This window comes from Podarcis muralis, chromosome 8, assembly GCF_964188315.1.
Source record: "Podarcis muralis chromosome 8, rPodMur119.hap1.1, whole genome shotgun sequence".
NCBI classification, from domain to species: domain Eukaryota; kingdom Metazoa; phylum Chordata; class Lepidosauria; order Squamata; family Lacertidae; genus Podarcis; species Podarcis muralis.
The window spans coordinates 1,462,968-1,480,567 of NC_135662.1; the positions used below are offsets into that span (position 1 = coordinate 1,462,968).

General features: G+C 48.5%; 1 protein-coding gene across 4 annotated transcripts in view; it reads right to left on the reverse strand.

Moving 5' to 3' along the window:
- The window catches only part of GPT (glutamic--pyruvic transaminase), a 36,000-nt gene extending 18,946 nt beyond the window's left edge, over positions 1-17,054 (reverse strand). The window contains exon 1 of one of the 4 annotated variants that reach the window (XM_077932666.1): positions 16,903-17,054. The gene's annotated coding sequence lies outside the window, so the exon portion shown is untranslated. Of the gene's footprint in view, positions 1-4,507; positions 5,036-16,902 lie in introns of those variants that run through there. The other 3 variants (XM_077932663.1, XM_077932665.1, XM_077932664.1) reach the window with 3 other exon arrangements.
- Between the last annotated feature and the right edge of the window lie 546 nt (positions 17,055-17,600).

A 17,600-nucleotide genomic window follows, 5' to 3' on the forward strand; every position in this document is an offset into this window, starting at 1 on the left:
CCAGGTCACCTTCAAAGGTAGCCCCACGTAGAGCGCATTGCAGTAGTCCAAGCAGGAGACAACCAGAGCATGCACCACTCTGGTGAGACAGTCTGCGGGCAGATAGGGTCTCATCCTGTGTACCAGATGGAGCTGGTAGACAGCCGCCCTGGACACAGAATTGACTAGGGGGTTGCTCCATGACAGCACCTAACAGAACCAGGCAGAGGGCCTTCTCGGTGGTTGCACCAGCCCTGTAGAATGCTCTGCCATCAGATATCAAGGAAATAAACAACTATCTGACTTTTAGAAGGCAGCCTGGTTTAGGGAAAATTTTAATTTTCAGAATGTGCGACGAGGCTCCTTACGGGGTCCTTGCCACAGAATCACATTCATCCAGTGCTTTACCAATTGCACTGGCCCTGGTGGAGTACAGGGTCAGGTTTAAGGTGCTGGTTTTGACCTTTATAAAGCCCTATGCTGCCTGGGACCCACGTACCTACGGGACCGCCTCTCCTGGTATGTCCCACGGAGGACCTTATGGTCTTCAACAAAAACATCTTGGAGATCCCAGGCCACAGGGAGGTTAGATTGGTCTCAACTAGGGCCAGGGCATTTTTAGTACTGGCCCCGACTTGGTGGAACGCTCTGTCACAAGAGACCAGGGCCCTGTGGGACTTGACATCTTTCCGCAGGGCCTGCAAGATGGAGCTGTTCTGGACTCTGCCTGACTCTTATGTTTCCCTCCCCTTATGGTTTTGACTTTTAAAATGAGGCTGCATTTTAAATTGCATTTTAACCTGCATTTTAAATTGGTCCCCCCCCCCCTTATTATGTTTTTACTGTAATTTTACTGGTGTTAGCCACCCTGAGCCCAGCTCTGGTCGGGAAGGGCAGGGTATAAATAAAATTATTATTATTATTATTATTATTATTATTATTAATGTGTGAAGTTTTATTCTGTTTTTAATCTGTTGGCAGCTGCCCAGAGGGGCTGGGGAAACCCAGCCGGATGGGCGGAATATAAATAAATTATTATTATTATTATTATTATTATTATTATTATTATTATTATTATCATCATCATCATCATCATCATTATTATTACCTGGGAATTTCAGGGCCCCGTTGGAGATTGTCACCCTTCCCCTCACCTGCCATTGCTCCATGCTCAGGTGGCCCCCAGCGCCCCTCTCATTCCGCCTTGGGGCTGAGGACCCTCATCCTGCCCTCGCCAGAGCCTGAACTTGGGTCCCAGCAACTCCAGGGGGTTCTCTTGCCTTGTGAGGGACAGAGCAGAACCTTCCGGAACAGAATATCGGGAGAATTCTCAGGGTCAGTGCAAATGGCAAGAGGCGGCCCAGGAAGGCAAAGACCCCACACCTCCTCTAGGGCATCCGTTCCAATTCGACAGCGCCTGCGACATTTATTTATCCATTTATGAAAATTCTACTTTGTTTTCCTGGGACGCGGGTGGCGCTGTGGGTTAAACCACAGAGCCTAGGGCTTGCCGATCAGAAGGTCGGCGGTTCGAATCCCCGCGATGGTGTGAGCTCCTGTTGCTCAGTCCCTGCTCCTGCCAACCTAGCAGTTCGAAAGCACCTCAAAGTGCAAGTAGATAAATAGGTACCACTCCGGCGGGAAGGTAAACGGCGTTTCCATGCGCTGCTCTGGTTCACCAGAAGCGGCTTAGTCCTGCTGGCCACATGACCCGGAAGCTGTATGCCAGCTCCCTCGGCCAATAAAGTGAGATGAGCGTCGCAACCCCAGAGTCGGCCACGACTGGACCTAATGGTCAAGGATCCCTTTACCTTCACCTTTACTCTGCTTTCCTTAGACCACAGGAAGTGTCCTGATGGATCAGGACTATGGCCCATTGTCATGGGCTGGTTGGACGCAGAGAGGAATGGTGGGGGGCACTGGGTGGGGAGCCCCCAAGGGAAGAAAGCTCAGAGCCCAGGGACTGGGGTGTGTGGGTCAATTTGTGGTCAGAGGGAGAAGATGGGGAGGAAGAGGTGTCAGGTGTGGGATGTGATCCACTGGGAGCAGTCAAGTACAACATTCCTTGTCTTCCTAGACTGGACATGTGTGGGAATGTTTGGTCCAGCCAGTCAAAACTTCCTCTTCCTCCTGACTGGAGCATCTTTCCTCTTGCATGTGACCAGAGGTGGGCACGACCTTACCTGTCCAGGTAACAAAAGGACAAAGCAAGCTGCCACCCTCTATCATTTCCCCCCGCTTCCTCCATCATTTGTCCAGCTTCTTATCTTGGAGTGACCTGATAGCTTCTCAGCTAGCAGAAGCACTGAGATTACCTCCTCATGGGGTAGATCCACATGTATATATTTGTAACTAAGTCTGCCTTCATGAATCCGACTGTGAACTGATGTGAGTAAACTTCTTTTATTGACTTTGAATAAGATTGCCGTGTGTTTATTCTTTCAAGAGGGACTAAAGGGAATTTACCAGGAACTATCAAAACCTCTCCATTCTGAAGGAAATCAGCCCTGAGTGCTCACTGGAAGGACAGATTGTGAAGCTGAGGCTCCAAGACTTTGGCCACCTCATGAGAAGAGAAGACTCCCTGGAAAAGACCCTGATGTTGGGAAAGATGGAGGGCGCAAGGAGAAGGGGACGACAGAGGACCAGATGGTGGGAAAGTGTTCTCAAAGCTACCAGCATGAGTTTGACCAAACTGCGGGAGGCAGTGGAAGACAGGAGGGCCTGGCGTGCTCTGGTCCAGGAGGTCATGAAGAGGCGGACACGACTAAATGACTAAACAACAACAACAACAACCAGGAACTATACAATTCAATCTGAGACAGACTGAATTGTATAATAGTGAGAGGCTCACACGAGCCTGCAACCAGCTATCTGCTGTGCGTGAGAAGGGGAATGTAATAAACAATATATCCTCTCCTGTCACCCTGAACATTCCCACATCCTGAAGATTCTGGGTGCTGATGCTGGTCCTAAGTCTGTGGCTCTGAAACTGTGACCTAACCTGTCCAGGTAATGAAAGGACGAGTCACGCAGCACTCTCTCCCTCCTTTTCCATCTTTGTTTCTTCCTGTGAACTGCCGGACTGCTAACTGCAGTCACTGGGTCAACCCACATATGGGGTAAACCTGTTTGTCTATGTTTGTAACTTTAAACCTTAAGTCTGCCTTCAGGGATCACACTGTGTTCTGCCTGATCGTGAGCAAACTTTCTTTTTGTTACTTATGAATAACACTGTGGTGTCTTTATTCTTTTAGGAGGGATTCAAGGAATACATTAGAACACATTTCAATCTGGACAAGAATTGCGTATTTTCTTTAGAAACTCACACGAGTTTGCAACCGGATTTCTGCTGTGCATGTAAAAACTCTGCTAAGGAATTTGCTAGTGCAAGTTAGGAAGGATATTAATAAACAATATATCTTCTCCTGCCTCCCTGAACATTCCCACATCAGAAGCTGAAGGGGTAACAGGGCTTAGTGAGCGGGGAGAGTTTGTGGCAGAGAGAAGTCCAGACTCAGAGGCAGAAGTGGAAGCAGGAGAAGAGAGAGGACAAGAGGCAGAAATGAGTCTGTTGTAACTCGCTCTAAGTGGGGCTGCCCTTGAGACTGACCCAGAAACTCCAGCGGGTGCAGAATGCGACTGCGAGACTCCTTACAGGGTCTTCGCCACGGGATCCCATTCATCCAGTGCTATACCAGCTGCACTGGCTCCCGGTGGAGTACAGGGTCAGGTTCAAGGCGCTGGTTTTAACCTTTAAAGCCCTATACAGCCTAGGACCCACGTACCTACGGGACCTCCTCTCCTGGTATGTCCCACAGAGGACCTTCTTCAAACAAAAACATCTTGGAGGTCCCGGGCCACAGAGAGGTTAGGCTGGCCTCAACCAGAGCCAGGGCTTTTTCAGCCATGGCTCCAATCTGGTGGAACGCTCTGTCCCAAGAGACTAGGGCCCTGCGGGACTTGACATCTTTCCGCAGGGCCTGCAAGACGGTGCTGTTCCACCAGGCCTTTGGCCAAGGCACAGCCTGACCCTCTCCTTTGGTTATCCTCACAGAACTCTAGCCCAATGGTTGCCATGATTTTGAATTGATTTTAAAATGAATTGATTTTAGAATGCTGTGTTACTTTTATTGATGTTAGCCGCTCTGAGCCCGGCTTTGGCTGAGGAGGCCGGGATATAAATAAAAATGTATTATTATTATTATTATTATTATTATTATTATTGAAAAGGCATGGGTGTCTCTCTCCCCCCCTCTCCCACTGCAACAACTCCTCTCCCCGCTGGTCTCCCAGGACCAGAAGAGGCATGAAGAGGGTGGAGGAGGAGTTCACTTGCTGCAGGCATAGTCTCCAATTGTTTGGGAGAAAGACTGGAGGGCAGGGGACTTAGACAGCTGTGGCGAGAAGGAGCAGCAGAACCTGAAAGAGCAGAACCAGGAATCCACAACAGGATGAAAAGCTTGCTTGTAAAGGAAAGTTTTCCGTGGCCGGTGACAGCCAAAGAAAGAGGAAGAGAAAAGCTAACCTCTTGAGACAGGGAGGTCCACACCTGAAGGGTCTCTCCCTCGCTGCCTCCAGCTGAACCTCAGGAGAACTATGTCGCAGGGTCTCTCAAGAGGGTCTCTGCAGCTGATCTGACAGGGTGGGCAGATTCCCAGAGGCAATCGTCCAAATAACTTGGAGACATTCCCTCAGTATTAAAAAGTGGGTGAGTTGAGGGCTTTCCCATGGCCCAGGCAGTTCCCGTCAGGTTCCAGAGGCTGTTGCAGAAGTTGGTCTAAGAAAGGAAGTTTTTTGAAGCCATCCCTCCTTCCTCTGGTCTGTCTGCAGACCCAGAATTATCACACAGTGTCAGAAATGCAGACTGAGGAGTGCACCAAACCAGCTGGAAGCGCTTTTCTGGCTGCATGGCTAGAAGCTGGAGATAAGAAGCTGTGGGAGCCACACCCAGAGAAAGCGCAAAAACCTGTCCATGGGTTGCTCAACAGGACTTGTGGAAATGTTACAACCACCGTCCAGCCTGCAGTCGTCAGGGGATGGTGCAGTTAACTGGAAAAGGTCTAGAGGAATTATGAACTGTTGTTGTTGTTGTTTAGTCGTGTCCGCCTCTTTTTGTAGTTGTGACGCCAGGCCCTCCTGTCTTCCACTGCCTCCCACAGTTTGGTCAAACTCATGCTGGTAGCTTCGAGAACACTGTCCCACCATCTTGTCCTCTGTTGTCCCCTTCTCCTTGTGCCCTCCATCTTTCCCAACATCTTTTCCAGGGAGTCTTCTCTTCTCCTGAGGTGGCCAAAGTCTTGGAGCCTCAGCTTCAGGATCTGTCCTTCCAGTGAGCACTCAGGGCGAATTTCCTTAAGAATGGAGAGGTTTGATCTTCTTGCAGTCCATGGGACTCTCAAGAGTCTCCTCCAGCACCAGAATTCAAAAGCATCAATTCTTCGGCGATCAGCCTCCTTTATGGTCCAGCTCTCACTCCCATACATCACGACTGGGAAGACCATAGCTTTAACTATACGGACCTTTGTTGACAAGGTGATGTCTCTACTTTTTAAGATGCTGTCTAGGTCTGTACTTGGCAGCAATAGGTGCAGAAGGGGGAAATGGTGCGATAATTATTTTTTTTAAAAAAAAAATATTTATTAAGGTTTTTCATATAAAGCATACTTTAAAAAAAGCACAAATCATCCTTATCCTTTTAACATCTTTCCAATGGTGCGATAAATTCATCCATTTTTCTACATGTGTTACAGGTCCCTCATGCCAGGCCGAATCCACCCAGTCTGAGCTTACAGGGCTAGTCTAGCATCCTGGACCAGGCTTTGCAGATGGTGTTCTGGAGAACAGAGAGACTGTCTTTCTCCTCTTTCAGAATACTCTCAAGATAACCTTATAATAATTCCTGATTTGCTTGCACAAAACTTAAGCAGAGGATTAGATCGCATCTGGTCTTTATTGAGCATTTGCCCTTCTTTGCTATTGTTTCTGTGCCTTCAGTCATTCGTTCATCATAGTTTTCAAGGCATTTCTCCTTCACTCACCAAATTGCAAAATGTGTGTGTGTGTGTGTGTGTGTGTGTGTGTGTGTGTGTGTGTGTGTTGCACCAAAACAGCAGAATACTTGATTCCCCCTTCAAGGGCACAAAGCTAAACATTTGACATGCACTTGAATCCCACTTGCAAATACTGATCTCCTAGAACATGGGTAGGCAAACTAAGGCAAGAGGGGCGGATCTGGCCCAACTGCCTTTTAAATCCAGCCCATGGACAGTCCAGGAATCGGCGTGTTTTTATATGAGTAAAATGTGCCCTTTTATTTAAATGCATCTCTGGGTTATTTGTGGGGCCTGTCTGGTATTTTACATGAGTAGAATGTGTGCTTTTATTTACAATGCATCTCAGGATTATTTGTGGGGCATAGGAATTCATTTCCCCCCAAAAAATATAGTCCGGCCCCCCACAAGGTCTGAGGGACAGTGGACCGGCCCCCTGCTGAAAATGTTTGCTGACCACTGTTCTAGAAGCACAGAGAACTCTCTCTCTGCATCCCAGCAGAGTCACCCAGCATGGCTGCTGCACCCTGGAAAATTTAGGGCAGACAAAAATATGTGAATATTCACACAGGGCTTTGTTAAACTGTGAAACTCACTGTCACAAGAATGGCCACCAACTTGGATAGCACTTTTTTTTTTTTTTTTAAGCTCCTAATGGCAATTGCAAGGGACGCGGGTGGCGCTGTGGGTAAAAGCCTCAGCGCCTAGGGCTTGCCGATCGAAAGGTCGGCGGTTCGAATCCCCGCGGCGGGGTGCGCTCCCGTTGCTTGGTCCCAGCACCTGCCAACCTAGCAGTTCGAAAGCACCTCCGGGTGCAAGTAGATAAATAGGGACCGCTTACTAGCGGGAAGGTAAACAGCGTTTCCGTGTGCGGCTCTGGCTCACCAGATGCAGCTTGTCACGCTGGCCACGTGACCCGGAAGTGTCTGCGGACAGCGCTGGCCCCCGGCCTCTTGAGTGAGATGGGCGCACAACCCCAGAGTCTGTCAAGACTGGCCCGTACGGGCAGGGGTACCTTTACCATTTAATGACAATTGCATGCTATGAATGGATGGATGGATTTTTTTTTCTTTTATGGCCGAACAGCCAGCATACTAAAACCAGAATTTCTGCATAGTCCTTTACAAAAACAACAGAAACGATCAGAGTGGAATTTAACCATGAATATACTAATTAAATAGACTTAAAATTTGTGTCCAAGGAAATAAGAACTTTTTTTTTAAAGGCTCTGTCAAGGGCTGCTAGTCACGACAGCTGCAGGATCATAAGCGTGTAAGGAGAGCCTGTTGATTGGCGACTGTGAGAAAGACACTTCCCATAGTCTAGAGGTCCAGGGCCCTAAGGAAGCCAGATTATCCTCCCCCAGGGCCAGGGCCTTCCCAGTGGTGTCTCCGACCTGGTGGCATGCTCTGTCCCAGGAGACCAGGGCCCTGCAGGATTTAATCTCCTTCCACTGGGCCTGTAAGACAGAGCTATTCCGCCTGGCCTTTAATTTGAACTCAGCCTGATCTTTTATTTCCCTTACCATCCCTCACCTGCTCTGAGACCCCACAGCTAATTCTCCCCTGGCCTCCTCGCTGGCCCAAGTAGGACCAATTCAGCCAGCTAGCCCTGGGGATTATCTATGCTTATTTCCCCTAAATTGATTTTTGAATTTTATTGTTATTCATGTTTTTATACTGTATTTTTATGCTGCTTTTATAATTAAGTGTTTTAAATTTGTTGTTAGCAGCCCTGAGCCCGGTTTTAGAACCGGGAAGGGCGGGGTATAAATAAAAATTTATTATTTTTAATTATTATTCCTGGAGGCCTGCACTCTGATCCACAGGCTCCCCTTCTTGCCTGCTCCTCTGGGGAGACCTGCTTGCTCTCACAAACGGGAAGGTTGTTGCAAGGAGGTTCTGTTTGCAAGGAGGTGTTTTCCTTAAGTGCCAGGGCACCAGCGTCAGAGAAACGTGGCATGGAAAGCTGGCACGGCCTCTCCTTCGCTGAGCAAACATAGATAAGGCCATGCTGGCGAGGGGGGAAAGGTCCTTGGCTGAGCAGCCGCTGGCTCAGTCGCTGCTATTCTGGGATAGCTCCCTTGTCCCAGTGGGTGACGTTTACTGGGGAGGGGGCAAACCTGGGTACTCTCTGGACCCCACAAACTGCTGGGGAAATGTGAGCATTTGGAGCAAGGGGCCCGATGGGGCCACAGTCTTCTCTTCCCAACCCCCCAAGCCAGCTTGGGCAGGTGGGTGGGGCAGCCCAGCTGTCAATCCTCTGTCTTCATAATGACACCAGGTGACTGGTGCCTGTCAAAGTCCCTCTTGCTTCTGAAACAGCCAACAATCAGCTGGCTGTCAGGCATAATAATAATAATAATAATAATAATAATAATAATAATAATAATAATAATTTATTATTTATAACCCGCCCATCTGGCTGGGCTTCCCCAGCTGCTCTGGGCGGCTTCCAACAAAATATTAAAATACAGTAATGCATCAAACATTAGAATTATAGAATCATAAATAGGCTTCCAGATGGAGAGGTCAAAACTAGAAACAGAACTGTTAGAACCCAATACTAAGAACTTGTCAAGAATGTATAATTTGCTGTTGAAATGGAATACACAGGATGAAACGGTGAAATCAGCTATGATTAAATGGGCACAAGACATTGGTCATGACATTATGTTTGCTGACTGGGAACAGTTATGGACCACCGGTGTTAAGTTTACGGCATGTAATGCCTTAAGAGAAAACATGATGAAAATGATTTACAGGTGGTACATGACCCCAGTCAAGCTTGCAAAAATTTACCATTCGCCCAATAATAAACGCTGGAAATGCAATGAGACTGAAGGTACCTTTTATCACCTTTGGTGGACCTGCCCGAAGATTAAAGCCTTTTGGGAAATGATCTATAACGAAATTAAGAAAGTCCTTAAGTGGACTTTTCCTAAGAAACCTGAGGCTTTTCTCCTGGGCATGGTTGGCCAATTGGTGTCAAGGAAGGATAGGACGTTTTTCATGTATGCCACTACAGCAGCAAGAATTCTTCTGGCAAAGTATTGGAAGACACAAGAACTACCCACGCTGGAAGAATGGCAAGCGAAGGTGATCGACTACATGGGACTGGCAGAGATGACCGGCAGAATCCGTGACCAGGGGAAAGAGACAGTGGAAGAAGACTGGAAGAAATTTAAAATATATCTTAAAAATTGCTGTAAAATTGAGGAGTGTTAAGATGTTAAGGAACCAAGAAATAGAGAATTGCAGCTGTAATCAATAAGTTAAAGAAAAAAAGAATTCAATGAAAGTGAATTAAATAATTAGTTAATTGGAGGAGTTGCTGAAGAAATGTAAAACAAGGATGCAGAAAAGGGGAGGTATGGGGAAGTCCGGGAAGTAAGGTGTATGAAAATAAGATTATGAAATTATACATGTTTATATGTTTGTATGTTGTTGTTCTGTGTATTGTTTGTTTTTATTATGTGTTTGGAAAATTAATAAAAAATTATTTTTTTAAAAAAAAAAGAATTATAGAATCATAGAATCATAGAGTTGGAAGAGACCACAAGGGCCATCGAGTCCAACCCCCTGCCAAGCAGGAAACACCATCAGAGCACTCCTGACATATGGTTGTCAAGCCTCTGCTTAAAGACCTCCAAAGAAGGAGACTCCTCTTTGGAGGAGCTTCCCTAAACAGGGCTGCCTTCAGATGTCTTCTAAATGTCAGGTAGTTGTTCTTCTCTTTGACATCTGAAGGGAGGGTGTTCCACAGGGCGGGCGCCACCACTGAGAAGGCCCTCTGCCTAGTTCCCTGTAGCTTTGCTTCTCGCAGTGAGGGAACCTCCAGAAGGCTCTCGGAGATGGACCCCGGTGTCCGGGCAGAACAATGGAGGTGGAGACGCTCCTTCAGATATACTGGGCCGAGGCCGTTTAGGGCTTTGAAGGTCAGCACCAACACTTTGAATTGTGCTCAGAAACGTACTGGGAGCCAGTGTAGGTCTTTCAGGACCGGTGTTATATGGTCTTAGCGGCCGCTCCCAGTCACCAGGCTTGCTGCCACATTCTGGATTAGTTGCAGTTTCCGAGTCACCTTCAAAGGTAGCCCCATGCAGAGCGCATTGCAGTAGTCCAAGCGTGAGATAACTAGAGCATGCACCACTCTGGCCAGACAGTCTGCGGGCAGGAAGGGTCTCATCCTGCGTACCAGATGGAGCTGGTTGACAGCTGCCCTGGACACAGAGTTGACCTGCGCCTCCATGGACAGCTGTGAGTCCAAAATGACTCCCAGGCTGCGCACCTGGTCCTTCAGGGGCACAGTTACCCCATTCAGGACCAGGGAGTCCTCCATACCCGCCCACCCCCTGTCCCCCCAAAACAGTACTTCTGTCTTGTCAGGATTCGACCTCAATCTGTTAGCCCCCATCCATCCTCCAACCGCCTCTGGGATTAGGGAATCACATAATCATAGAACTGTAGAGTTGGGGGACCTCAGGATCATGCAGGAAGACGCATCTGTCCCAGATGCGGATCAGACCTTGGACTTATCCGCACCACGCTCTACCCAGCTGAGCTATGCAGGAAGGCTTTTTAGCGACACTGTACCTGTACCTCGAGATGCAGGTGTTTCGTTTTTCATGCTAAGTCTACCCTTGGGATCCTTTTCAATCTACAGTCCTAGAGCTCTATCACCTGGAGGCAGGATCCTGAACCTGCGGCAGACAAATCAGGGCACCTGGGGCAACAGCTGATGCAGCAAGCGTTCGTTGACCCCACCCACCCAACCACATCACCTGCCTGCCCTGCACTTTGCTCCATTCCTCCCTGTCCAAACTCCAGAGAAAAGGAACTATGGTTGCTGCCTGTTTTTCTGCTGTGTGCCTCAAACAGCCGGGAGACAGGCAGAATTACAACGGGTGCAGCTTTCCCCTTCCAAATGCCAATAATAATAATAATAATAATAATAATAATAATAATAATAATAATTTACTTGTACCCCGCCTGGGTTTCCCTAGCCACTATGGGCAGCTTCCAACAAAGACCAAAAATACACTAAAATGTCACCCATTAAAAACTTCCCTGAACAGGGAATTGCTTCCACAGCAGGATTTCTGCCAGCCCTCCAAATGCCCTTTTAAATTATTTTGCATTGCAGAGGGTAGGACTAGATGTCCTTTGGGGGGCTCCCCTTCCAACTCTACAGTTCTGGGATTCGATGAGCCGTGGGTGGAAATGGAATTGTCTTTTTTTTTCCAGTACATTTTTAGTCAAATTACACAAAGAAAATATACAAATAAACATACCGATAAGCATATCAGTATACATATAAGTACATATTTACATAATTTATTATTTCCCTTCCCCAAATTATACAAAAAATCATAAAAAGAAAAAGAAAATCATAATATTTCGGGCTCTGCCGAGCCCTGGACTCCCCTCCACCCTTTTGGTAAGTATCAAATAAATTCCACAATCACGTATTTTGTTTTTATTCTTAAATGGAATTGTCGGGGGTACGTGAGCGAGAGAGGGAGAAAGGGAGCGGCAATTGACTCACGTAAATCTTCAAATATCTGAAGAGCTGTCCCGTGGAAGGTGGAGCAAGCTTGTTTTCTCCAACTCTGGCGGGCAGGACTCGAACCCATGGCTTCAAGTCACATGGAAGGAGATTCTGACTCGGAAGATGGCGGACTCTCCCTCCTTGGAGGTTTTTAAGCAGAGGTCGGATGGACATCTGTCAGGGATGCTTTTGGGGAGGTGCCCAAAAAAGTCTGGGAACTGCTGGTCTAGGTAGCACAGTTCACATAATTGCAGAGTAATCTGAGAACACTCAATCAGCAAACAGAGACAGGAGACTGAAAATATTGCCATTTCACCCAGTATCTTTTCAGGTATGTCCCTGGACTGAGGAATGAAACATCCCCTGAGGCGTTATGAGGCAAGAATCCTCACAGGATGCCTGTCTCTTGAGCAACGCAGGTGGTTAGTGCACTGATTTAATTAATGCCCTCGTTTTAAATTGGTTTCAATGCGCGAACCCGCCAGGGAACCTTGGTGTGAAGGGCAGATAATAAACTAATTAAGAATAATAAAGGTAAAGGTAAAGGTACCCCTGCCCGTACGGGCCAGTCTTGACAGACTCTGGGGTTGTGCGCCCATCTCACTTAAGAGGCCGGGGGCCAGCGCTGTCCGGAGACACTTCTGGGTCACGTGGCCAGCGTGACAAAGCCGCATCTGGCGAGCCAGCGCAGCACACGGAAACGCCGTTTACCTTCCCGCCAGTAAGCGGTCCCTATTTATCTACTTGCACCCGGGGGTGCTTTCGAACTGCTAGGTGGGCAGGCGCTGGGACCGAACAACGGGAGCGCACCCCGCCGCGGGGATTCGAACCGCCGACCTTTCGATCGGCAAGCCCTAGGCGCTGAGGCTTTTACCCACAGCGCCACCCGCGTCCCTTAATTAAGAATAATACTGGTAATTAATTTGACTGCACCCAACGAGCTCAATGGGCTCTTGCAGGCAGATTACTGCCCAGCTGCTTCTCCTTTACCACCAACACCCAGGTCTCATCATGCAAGCAGCACCCAGAACCTCCGTGCCCGCATTTGACTTTTATGTGGGTCATTTATGTTTTACCAGTTGCACTGGCTCCCGGTGGAGTATCGGGTCAGGTTCAAGGTGCTGGTCTTGACCTTTAAAGCCCTTTGTGGCTTAGGGCCCTCGTATCTATGGGACCGCCTCTCCTGGTCTGCTCTGCAGAGGATCTTAAGGTCCATGAATAATCATAGTTTTGAGGTCCCAGGCCCTAAGGAAGCCAGACTATCCTCCACCAGGGCCAGGGCCTTCTCAGTGGTGGCTCCGACCTGGTGGAATGCTCTGTCCCATGAGAACAGGGCCCAGCAGGATTTAACCTCCTTCCGCAGGGCCTGTAAGACAGAGCTGTTCCACCTGGCTTTCAACTTGAACTTAGCCTGATCTTTTATTCCCCTTCCTTCCCTCCCTCTCCGCTTTTATGAAGATTACCCGCTCTGAGACCCCACAGCTAATTCTCCCCTGGTCTCCTCGCTGGCCCAAGTAGGACTAATTCAGCCAGCAAGCCCTGGGGATTATCTAATGCTTAAAGGTAAAGGTAAAGGGACCCCTGACCATTAGGTCCAGTCGTGGCCGACTCTGGGGTTGTGGCGCCAATCTCGCTTTACTGGCTGAGGGAGCCGACGTACAGCTTCCGGGTCATGTGGCCAGCATGACTAAGCCGCTTCTGGCGAACCAGACCAGCGCACGGAAACGCCGTTTACCTTCCCGCCGGAGTGATACCTATTTATCTACTTGCACTTTGACGTGCTTTCGAACTGTTAGGTTGGCTGGAGCAGGGACCGAGCAACGGGAGCTCACCCCGTCATTGCAGGGATTCGAACCGCCGACCTTCTGATCGGCAAGTCCTAGGCTCTGTGGTTTAACCCACAGCGCCACCCGCGTCCCATCTAATGCTTATTTCCCCTAAATTGATTTCTGAATTTTGAATTTTATTGTTATTCATGTTTTTATACTGTAATTTATGCTGCTTTTACAATTAAGTATTTTAAATTTGTTGTTAGCCGCCCAGAGCCTGCTTTTTGAACCGGGAAGGGAGGGGTATAAATAAAATATTATTATTATTATTATTATTATTATTATTATTATTATTATCCACAAAAGATATTAATCCTAGAATCATAGAGTTGGGAGGGACCCTGAAGGTCATCCAGCCCAACCCCCTGCAATGCAGGAATATTCAGCTGCCCCATTTGGGGATTGAACCTGCAACCTTGGCATTATCAGGACCCACAAGCTAGCTAACTGAACTATCCAGGGCATCCCACTGGATGGGGCAATGCAAGGATCAAGGGCAGAGTCAAGCCAGGTGGGTCTTGGCAACCCCCCCCCCCCTCAGAGCTGGCTGGGAGAAGAGGGAGGTGTCCTCCTGCAGCCTCTCGATAGGCTCTCAGTGGGTGGGTGTGCCTGAGCCTCATCCTGCACCCAGGCCTGCGGTTGGAGAACTGACCTTTCATTTTGCAATTCCTGATCTGGGTTTGCAGGGACTGCTCTGTGCAATATTTGATTTTATTCTATTCCTGCAATGACTAATTGGCCCTCCCAACATGACAATTCTACGGTTCTATTATTCTACTACATTTACATTAAGGTGACCAGATATTTTTTCAATGAATCCGGGGACACTTTTCAACTTCAATGGATTTTGTGTGGGGACCGGTTTGCAAATCCGGGGACTGTCCCCGGGAAACAGGTAAGTCTGGCAACCTTAATTTATATTCCCACTTTCCTCTGAGGACCTCAAGGTGGGTACTCGCAGTTTTTCTCCTCTCTGCCCCTGCCACCCAGTGGAGAAGGAGGCTTTGGGTGGGCATGGAGTGGGCATACAACAATGGCAAGGCATTTTCCCTTTGGCCTCTAGCGGAGAAATCGTACACAGAACTGGGCGCCCTTCTCCAGTCCCAGGGAATGAGCCAGAACGGACGGCTGCAAATTTAATACATAAAATAAAATGCCTCTCCACCTCCACAGGAAACCAGCACAGCTCTCTTCTCCTTGAAAGGCAGGCGCCTCTCAGCTCCCAAAGGACCACACATGGGCAGGGGGCCACACAGACCCATGGACTGATCTCCAGGCCCCCCACCTGGCCAGCACAGAGCTCTGAGCACCTCTGTGGGCAGGAAAGAAGATTGACATGGTATTATGTACTGAGTTGAATAGGATTCTGAATGCAGCAGTCTGATTGGTCCTAGAACAATAGGATTCAGAATGCAGCAGTCTGATTGGTCCTAGAACAATAGGATTCAGAATGCAGCAGTCTGATTGGTCCTAGAACAATAGGATCCAGAATGCAGCAGTCTGATTGGTCCTAGAACAATAGGATCCAGAATGCAGCAGTCTGATTGGTCCTAGAACAATAGGATCCAGAATGCAGCAGTCTGATTGGTCCTAGAACAATAGGATCCAGAATGCAGCAGTTTGATTGGTCCTAGAACAATAGGGTCCAGAATGCAGCAGTCTGATTGGTCCTAGAACAATAGGGTCCAGAATGCAGCAGTCTGATTGGTCCTAGAACAATAGGATTCAGAATGCAGCAGTCTGATTGGTCCTAGAACAATAGGGTCCAGAATGCAGCAGTATGACTGGTCCACAGGAGCCACCCAATCCAGCTCTTGGTGGAAGTGAATCTGCAACCTGATTGGCCTACAGGAGAATCCCGGAATTAGCCAATCACGTGGGGCCCATTGTGTAAATAATGTATATAAAGCAAACATTCTGGGGGAACTTCCATTCCTCCTCACCACTATGAGCTGAATAAAGAGCATGAAATCCACTCTTGACTCCGAGTCTATTTCAGCAAGGGTGTCCCCTGGCTCTGGCTGCTGCCCCCGGATGGCTAGGACCAGCGGCCCCCAAACTTTGCCAGGGCCCCACACCTCCTCGGTTCCATCAACTCCTCCCTGGCCCCTGCTACCCGATAAAAAGACTTGTGCAGAATAGTGGCTTGCACGACCCACTAAGGCAGATGGCGACAGAGTAAGGTTCGAACCAGGAACACTTAATTGCTCACTGATTGCTTGATTTCTCCTGCTCTGGAGGGGGAGGACCCGATCCAATAGATTCAAATTTCCAGGAAGGAGATTCCAACTGAACATCAGGAAGAACTTTCAGGCGGCAAGAGGTCTCCAACAGCGGAACCGACTCCCTGGGAAAGTTGTGGACTCTTCTGCATCTTTTATACAGAGGGGAATGGTCACCTGTCCAGGATTCTTCAGCTGTGTCCCCCGCATCGCAGGGGTTGGACTAGATGACCCCTTGGTGTCCCTCCCATCCCTACAACGCCATTATTTATTCAAAATCCAGTTGAGGCTATCGAGTTGAAGCGATTCAAGAAAACTGACCAGCTTGATCCAGATTTTCAGAGAGTCATTTAAAAGCTCCTGTGCCCCTGCTACCCCCTTGCCCCACCCCAGATAAAACCCACCCTCCTGCAGGGGGCTACACCACCCGCTTTGGGACCCCCGTGCTTGGAATACGGGCCTCTGAATATTTCGTTGTGCAGCCCCCAGCAATTGCAAGGGTGGAGCAAAGAAGATCTCCGCTGTCCTTATATTATGTCCCACACCTCTTGCCCAATCAATCATAACCGATTTAACTTGTTCATCCTTTGCATGCCACTCCAACAACAAATTACCGTATTTTTTGCTCTATAAGACTCACTTTTTCCCTCCTAAAAAGTAAGGGGAAATGTGTGTGCGTCTTATGGAGCGAATGCAGGCTGCGCAGCTATCCCAGAAGCCAGAACAGCAAGAGGGATCGCTGCTTTCACTGCGAAGCGATCCCTCTTGCTGTTCTGGCTTCTGAGATTCAGAATATTTTTTTTCTTGTTTTCCTCCTCCCATAACTAGGTGAGTCTTGTGGTCTGGTGCGTCTTATAGAGCAAAAAGTACGGTATACCTTTTGGACATATTCTTAACTTTAGCATCTAACAACTCCGTTTCCAATTTGGTTTTTTCTGTTGCAAAACCATTTCTCCTATCCGCCTTATATAATTCATTAATTTGATAATATTGCAACCAATTCACTTGATCTTTAATTTGTTCAAATGGTTTGAATTTAAAACCTTCCTGATCCTCTAACAACAAATCTGAGTACCTCAACCATTTATTTTCCATATTAAACTTGGGGGGGGGGGGCTGTGCTTCCGTTGGCGAAATCCATTTTGGTGTTTTTCTTGCTAAGAGATCTTAGGAAGCAAAGAAGATCTACGCTGTCCTGAGCAAGCCTGGCTCTCGCAGTAAAAGACAGGAGTCGTGGCATTGCCCCCTCCCTCCTCTGCCCTGCCTTACCTGTGCCAGGCTGCAGAGGGTGCTGTTGGGCACTGCCCCCCCGGACCTTCTGCCTCTTCCTCCTCCTCCGTCGCTCGCTCTCTTCCTGACAGCAGCCTCTCCTGGGCTCCTTCGCTGTCCCAGCCAGGCGTCCTTTTGGCAGCTCTCCTCCTCCAGCCAAGCGCCCCCTCCGTCCCTCCCTCCCTCCCAGGCAGCCGGACAGGCTGGCCTGACCTTTGCCAGAGCAGCTGCCTCCAGGGCCAGCCCCCAAGAGGCTCAGCCACTAAATTTAAATCCTGCCGGCTGCCTGCAGTGCGCCCGCCACCCTGGGGCCAAAGCCACCCTCCTAGGAGAGACCCACAACTCTCCAGGCCCCAGTTCCCTAGAGGGCAAGCAGGTATGCACACACAAATACACACACACACACAACCCTCTGGATTCATCTCTCTCTCACACTCAGACCTTGCTTTCAGTGACAGAGCTCAGCCTCAGAAGCATGAATGCGCCGTGCATATGCAGAGTGCTTTTTGCTTGCGACAGATTCAGGGGCAGGCTGTCCAGAGTCCTGTTGATTTGTTGGCTTGGTTTACATTCTCCAGCAAAGAAAAAGGAAGTTTTCTGGGCTCCTCGCAGATAAGACAGAGAGCCACTTCCATGTTAATGAAATAATCCCTCCAAACACACACACACACACACACACACACACACACACACACACA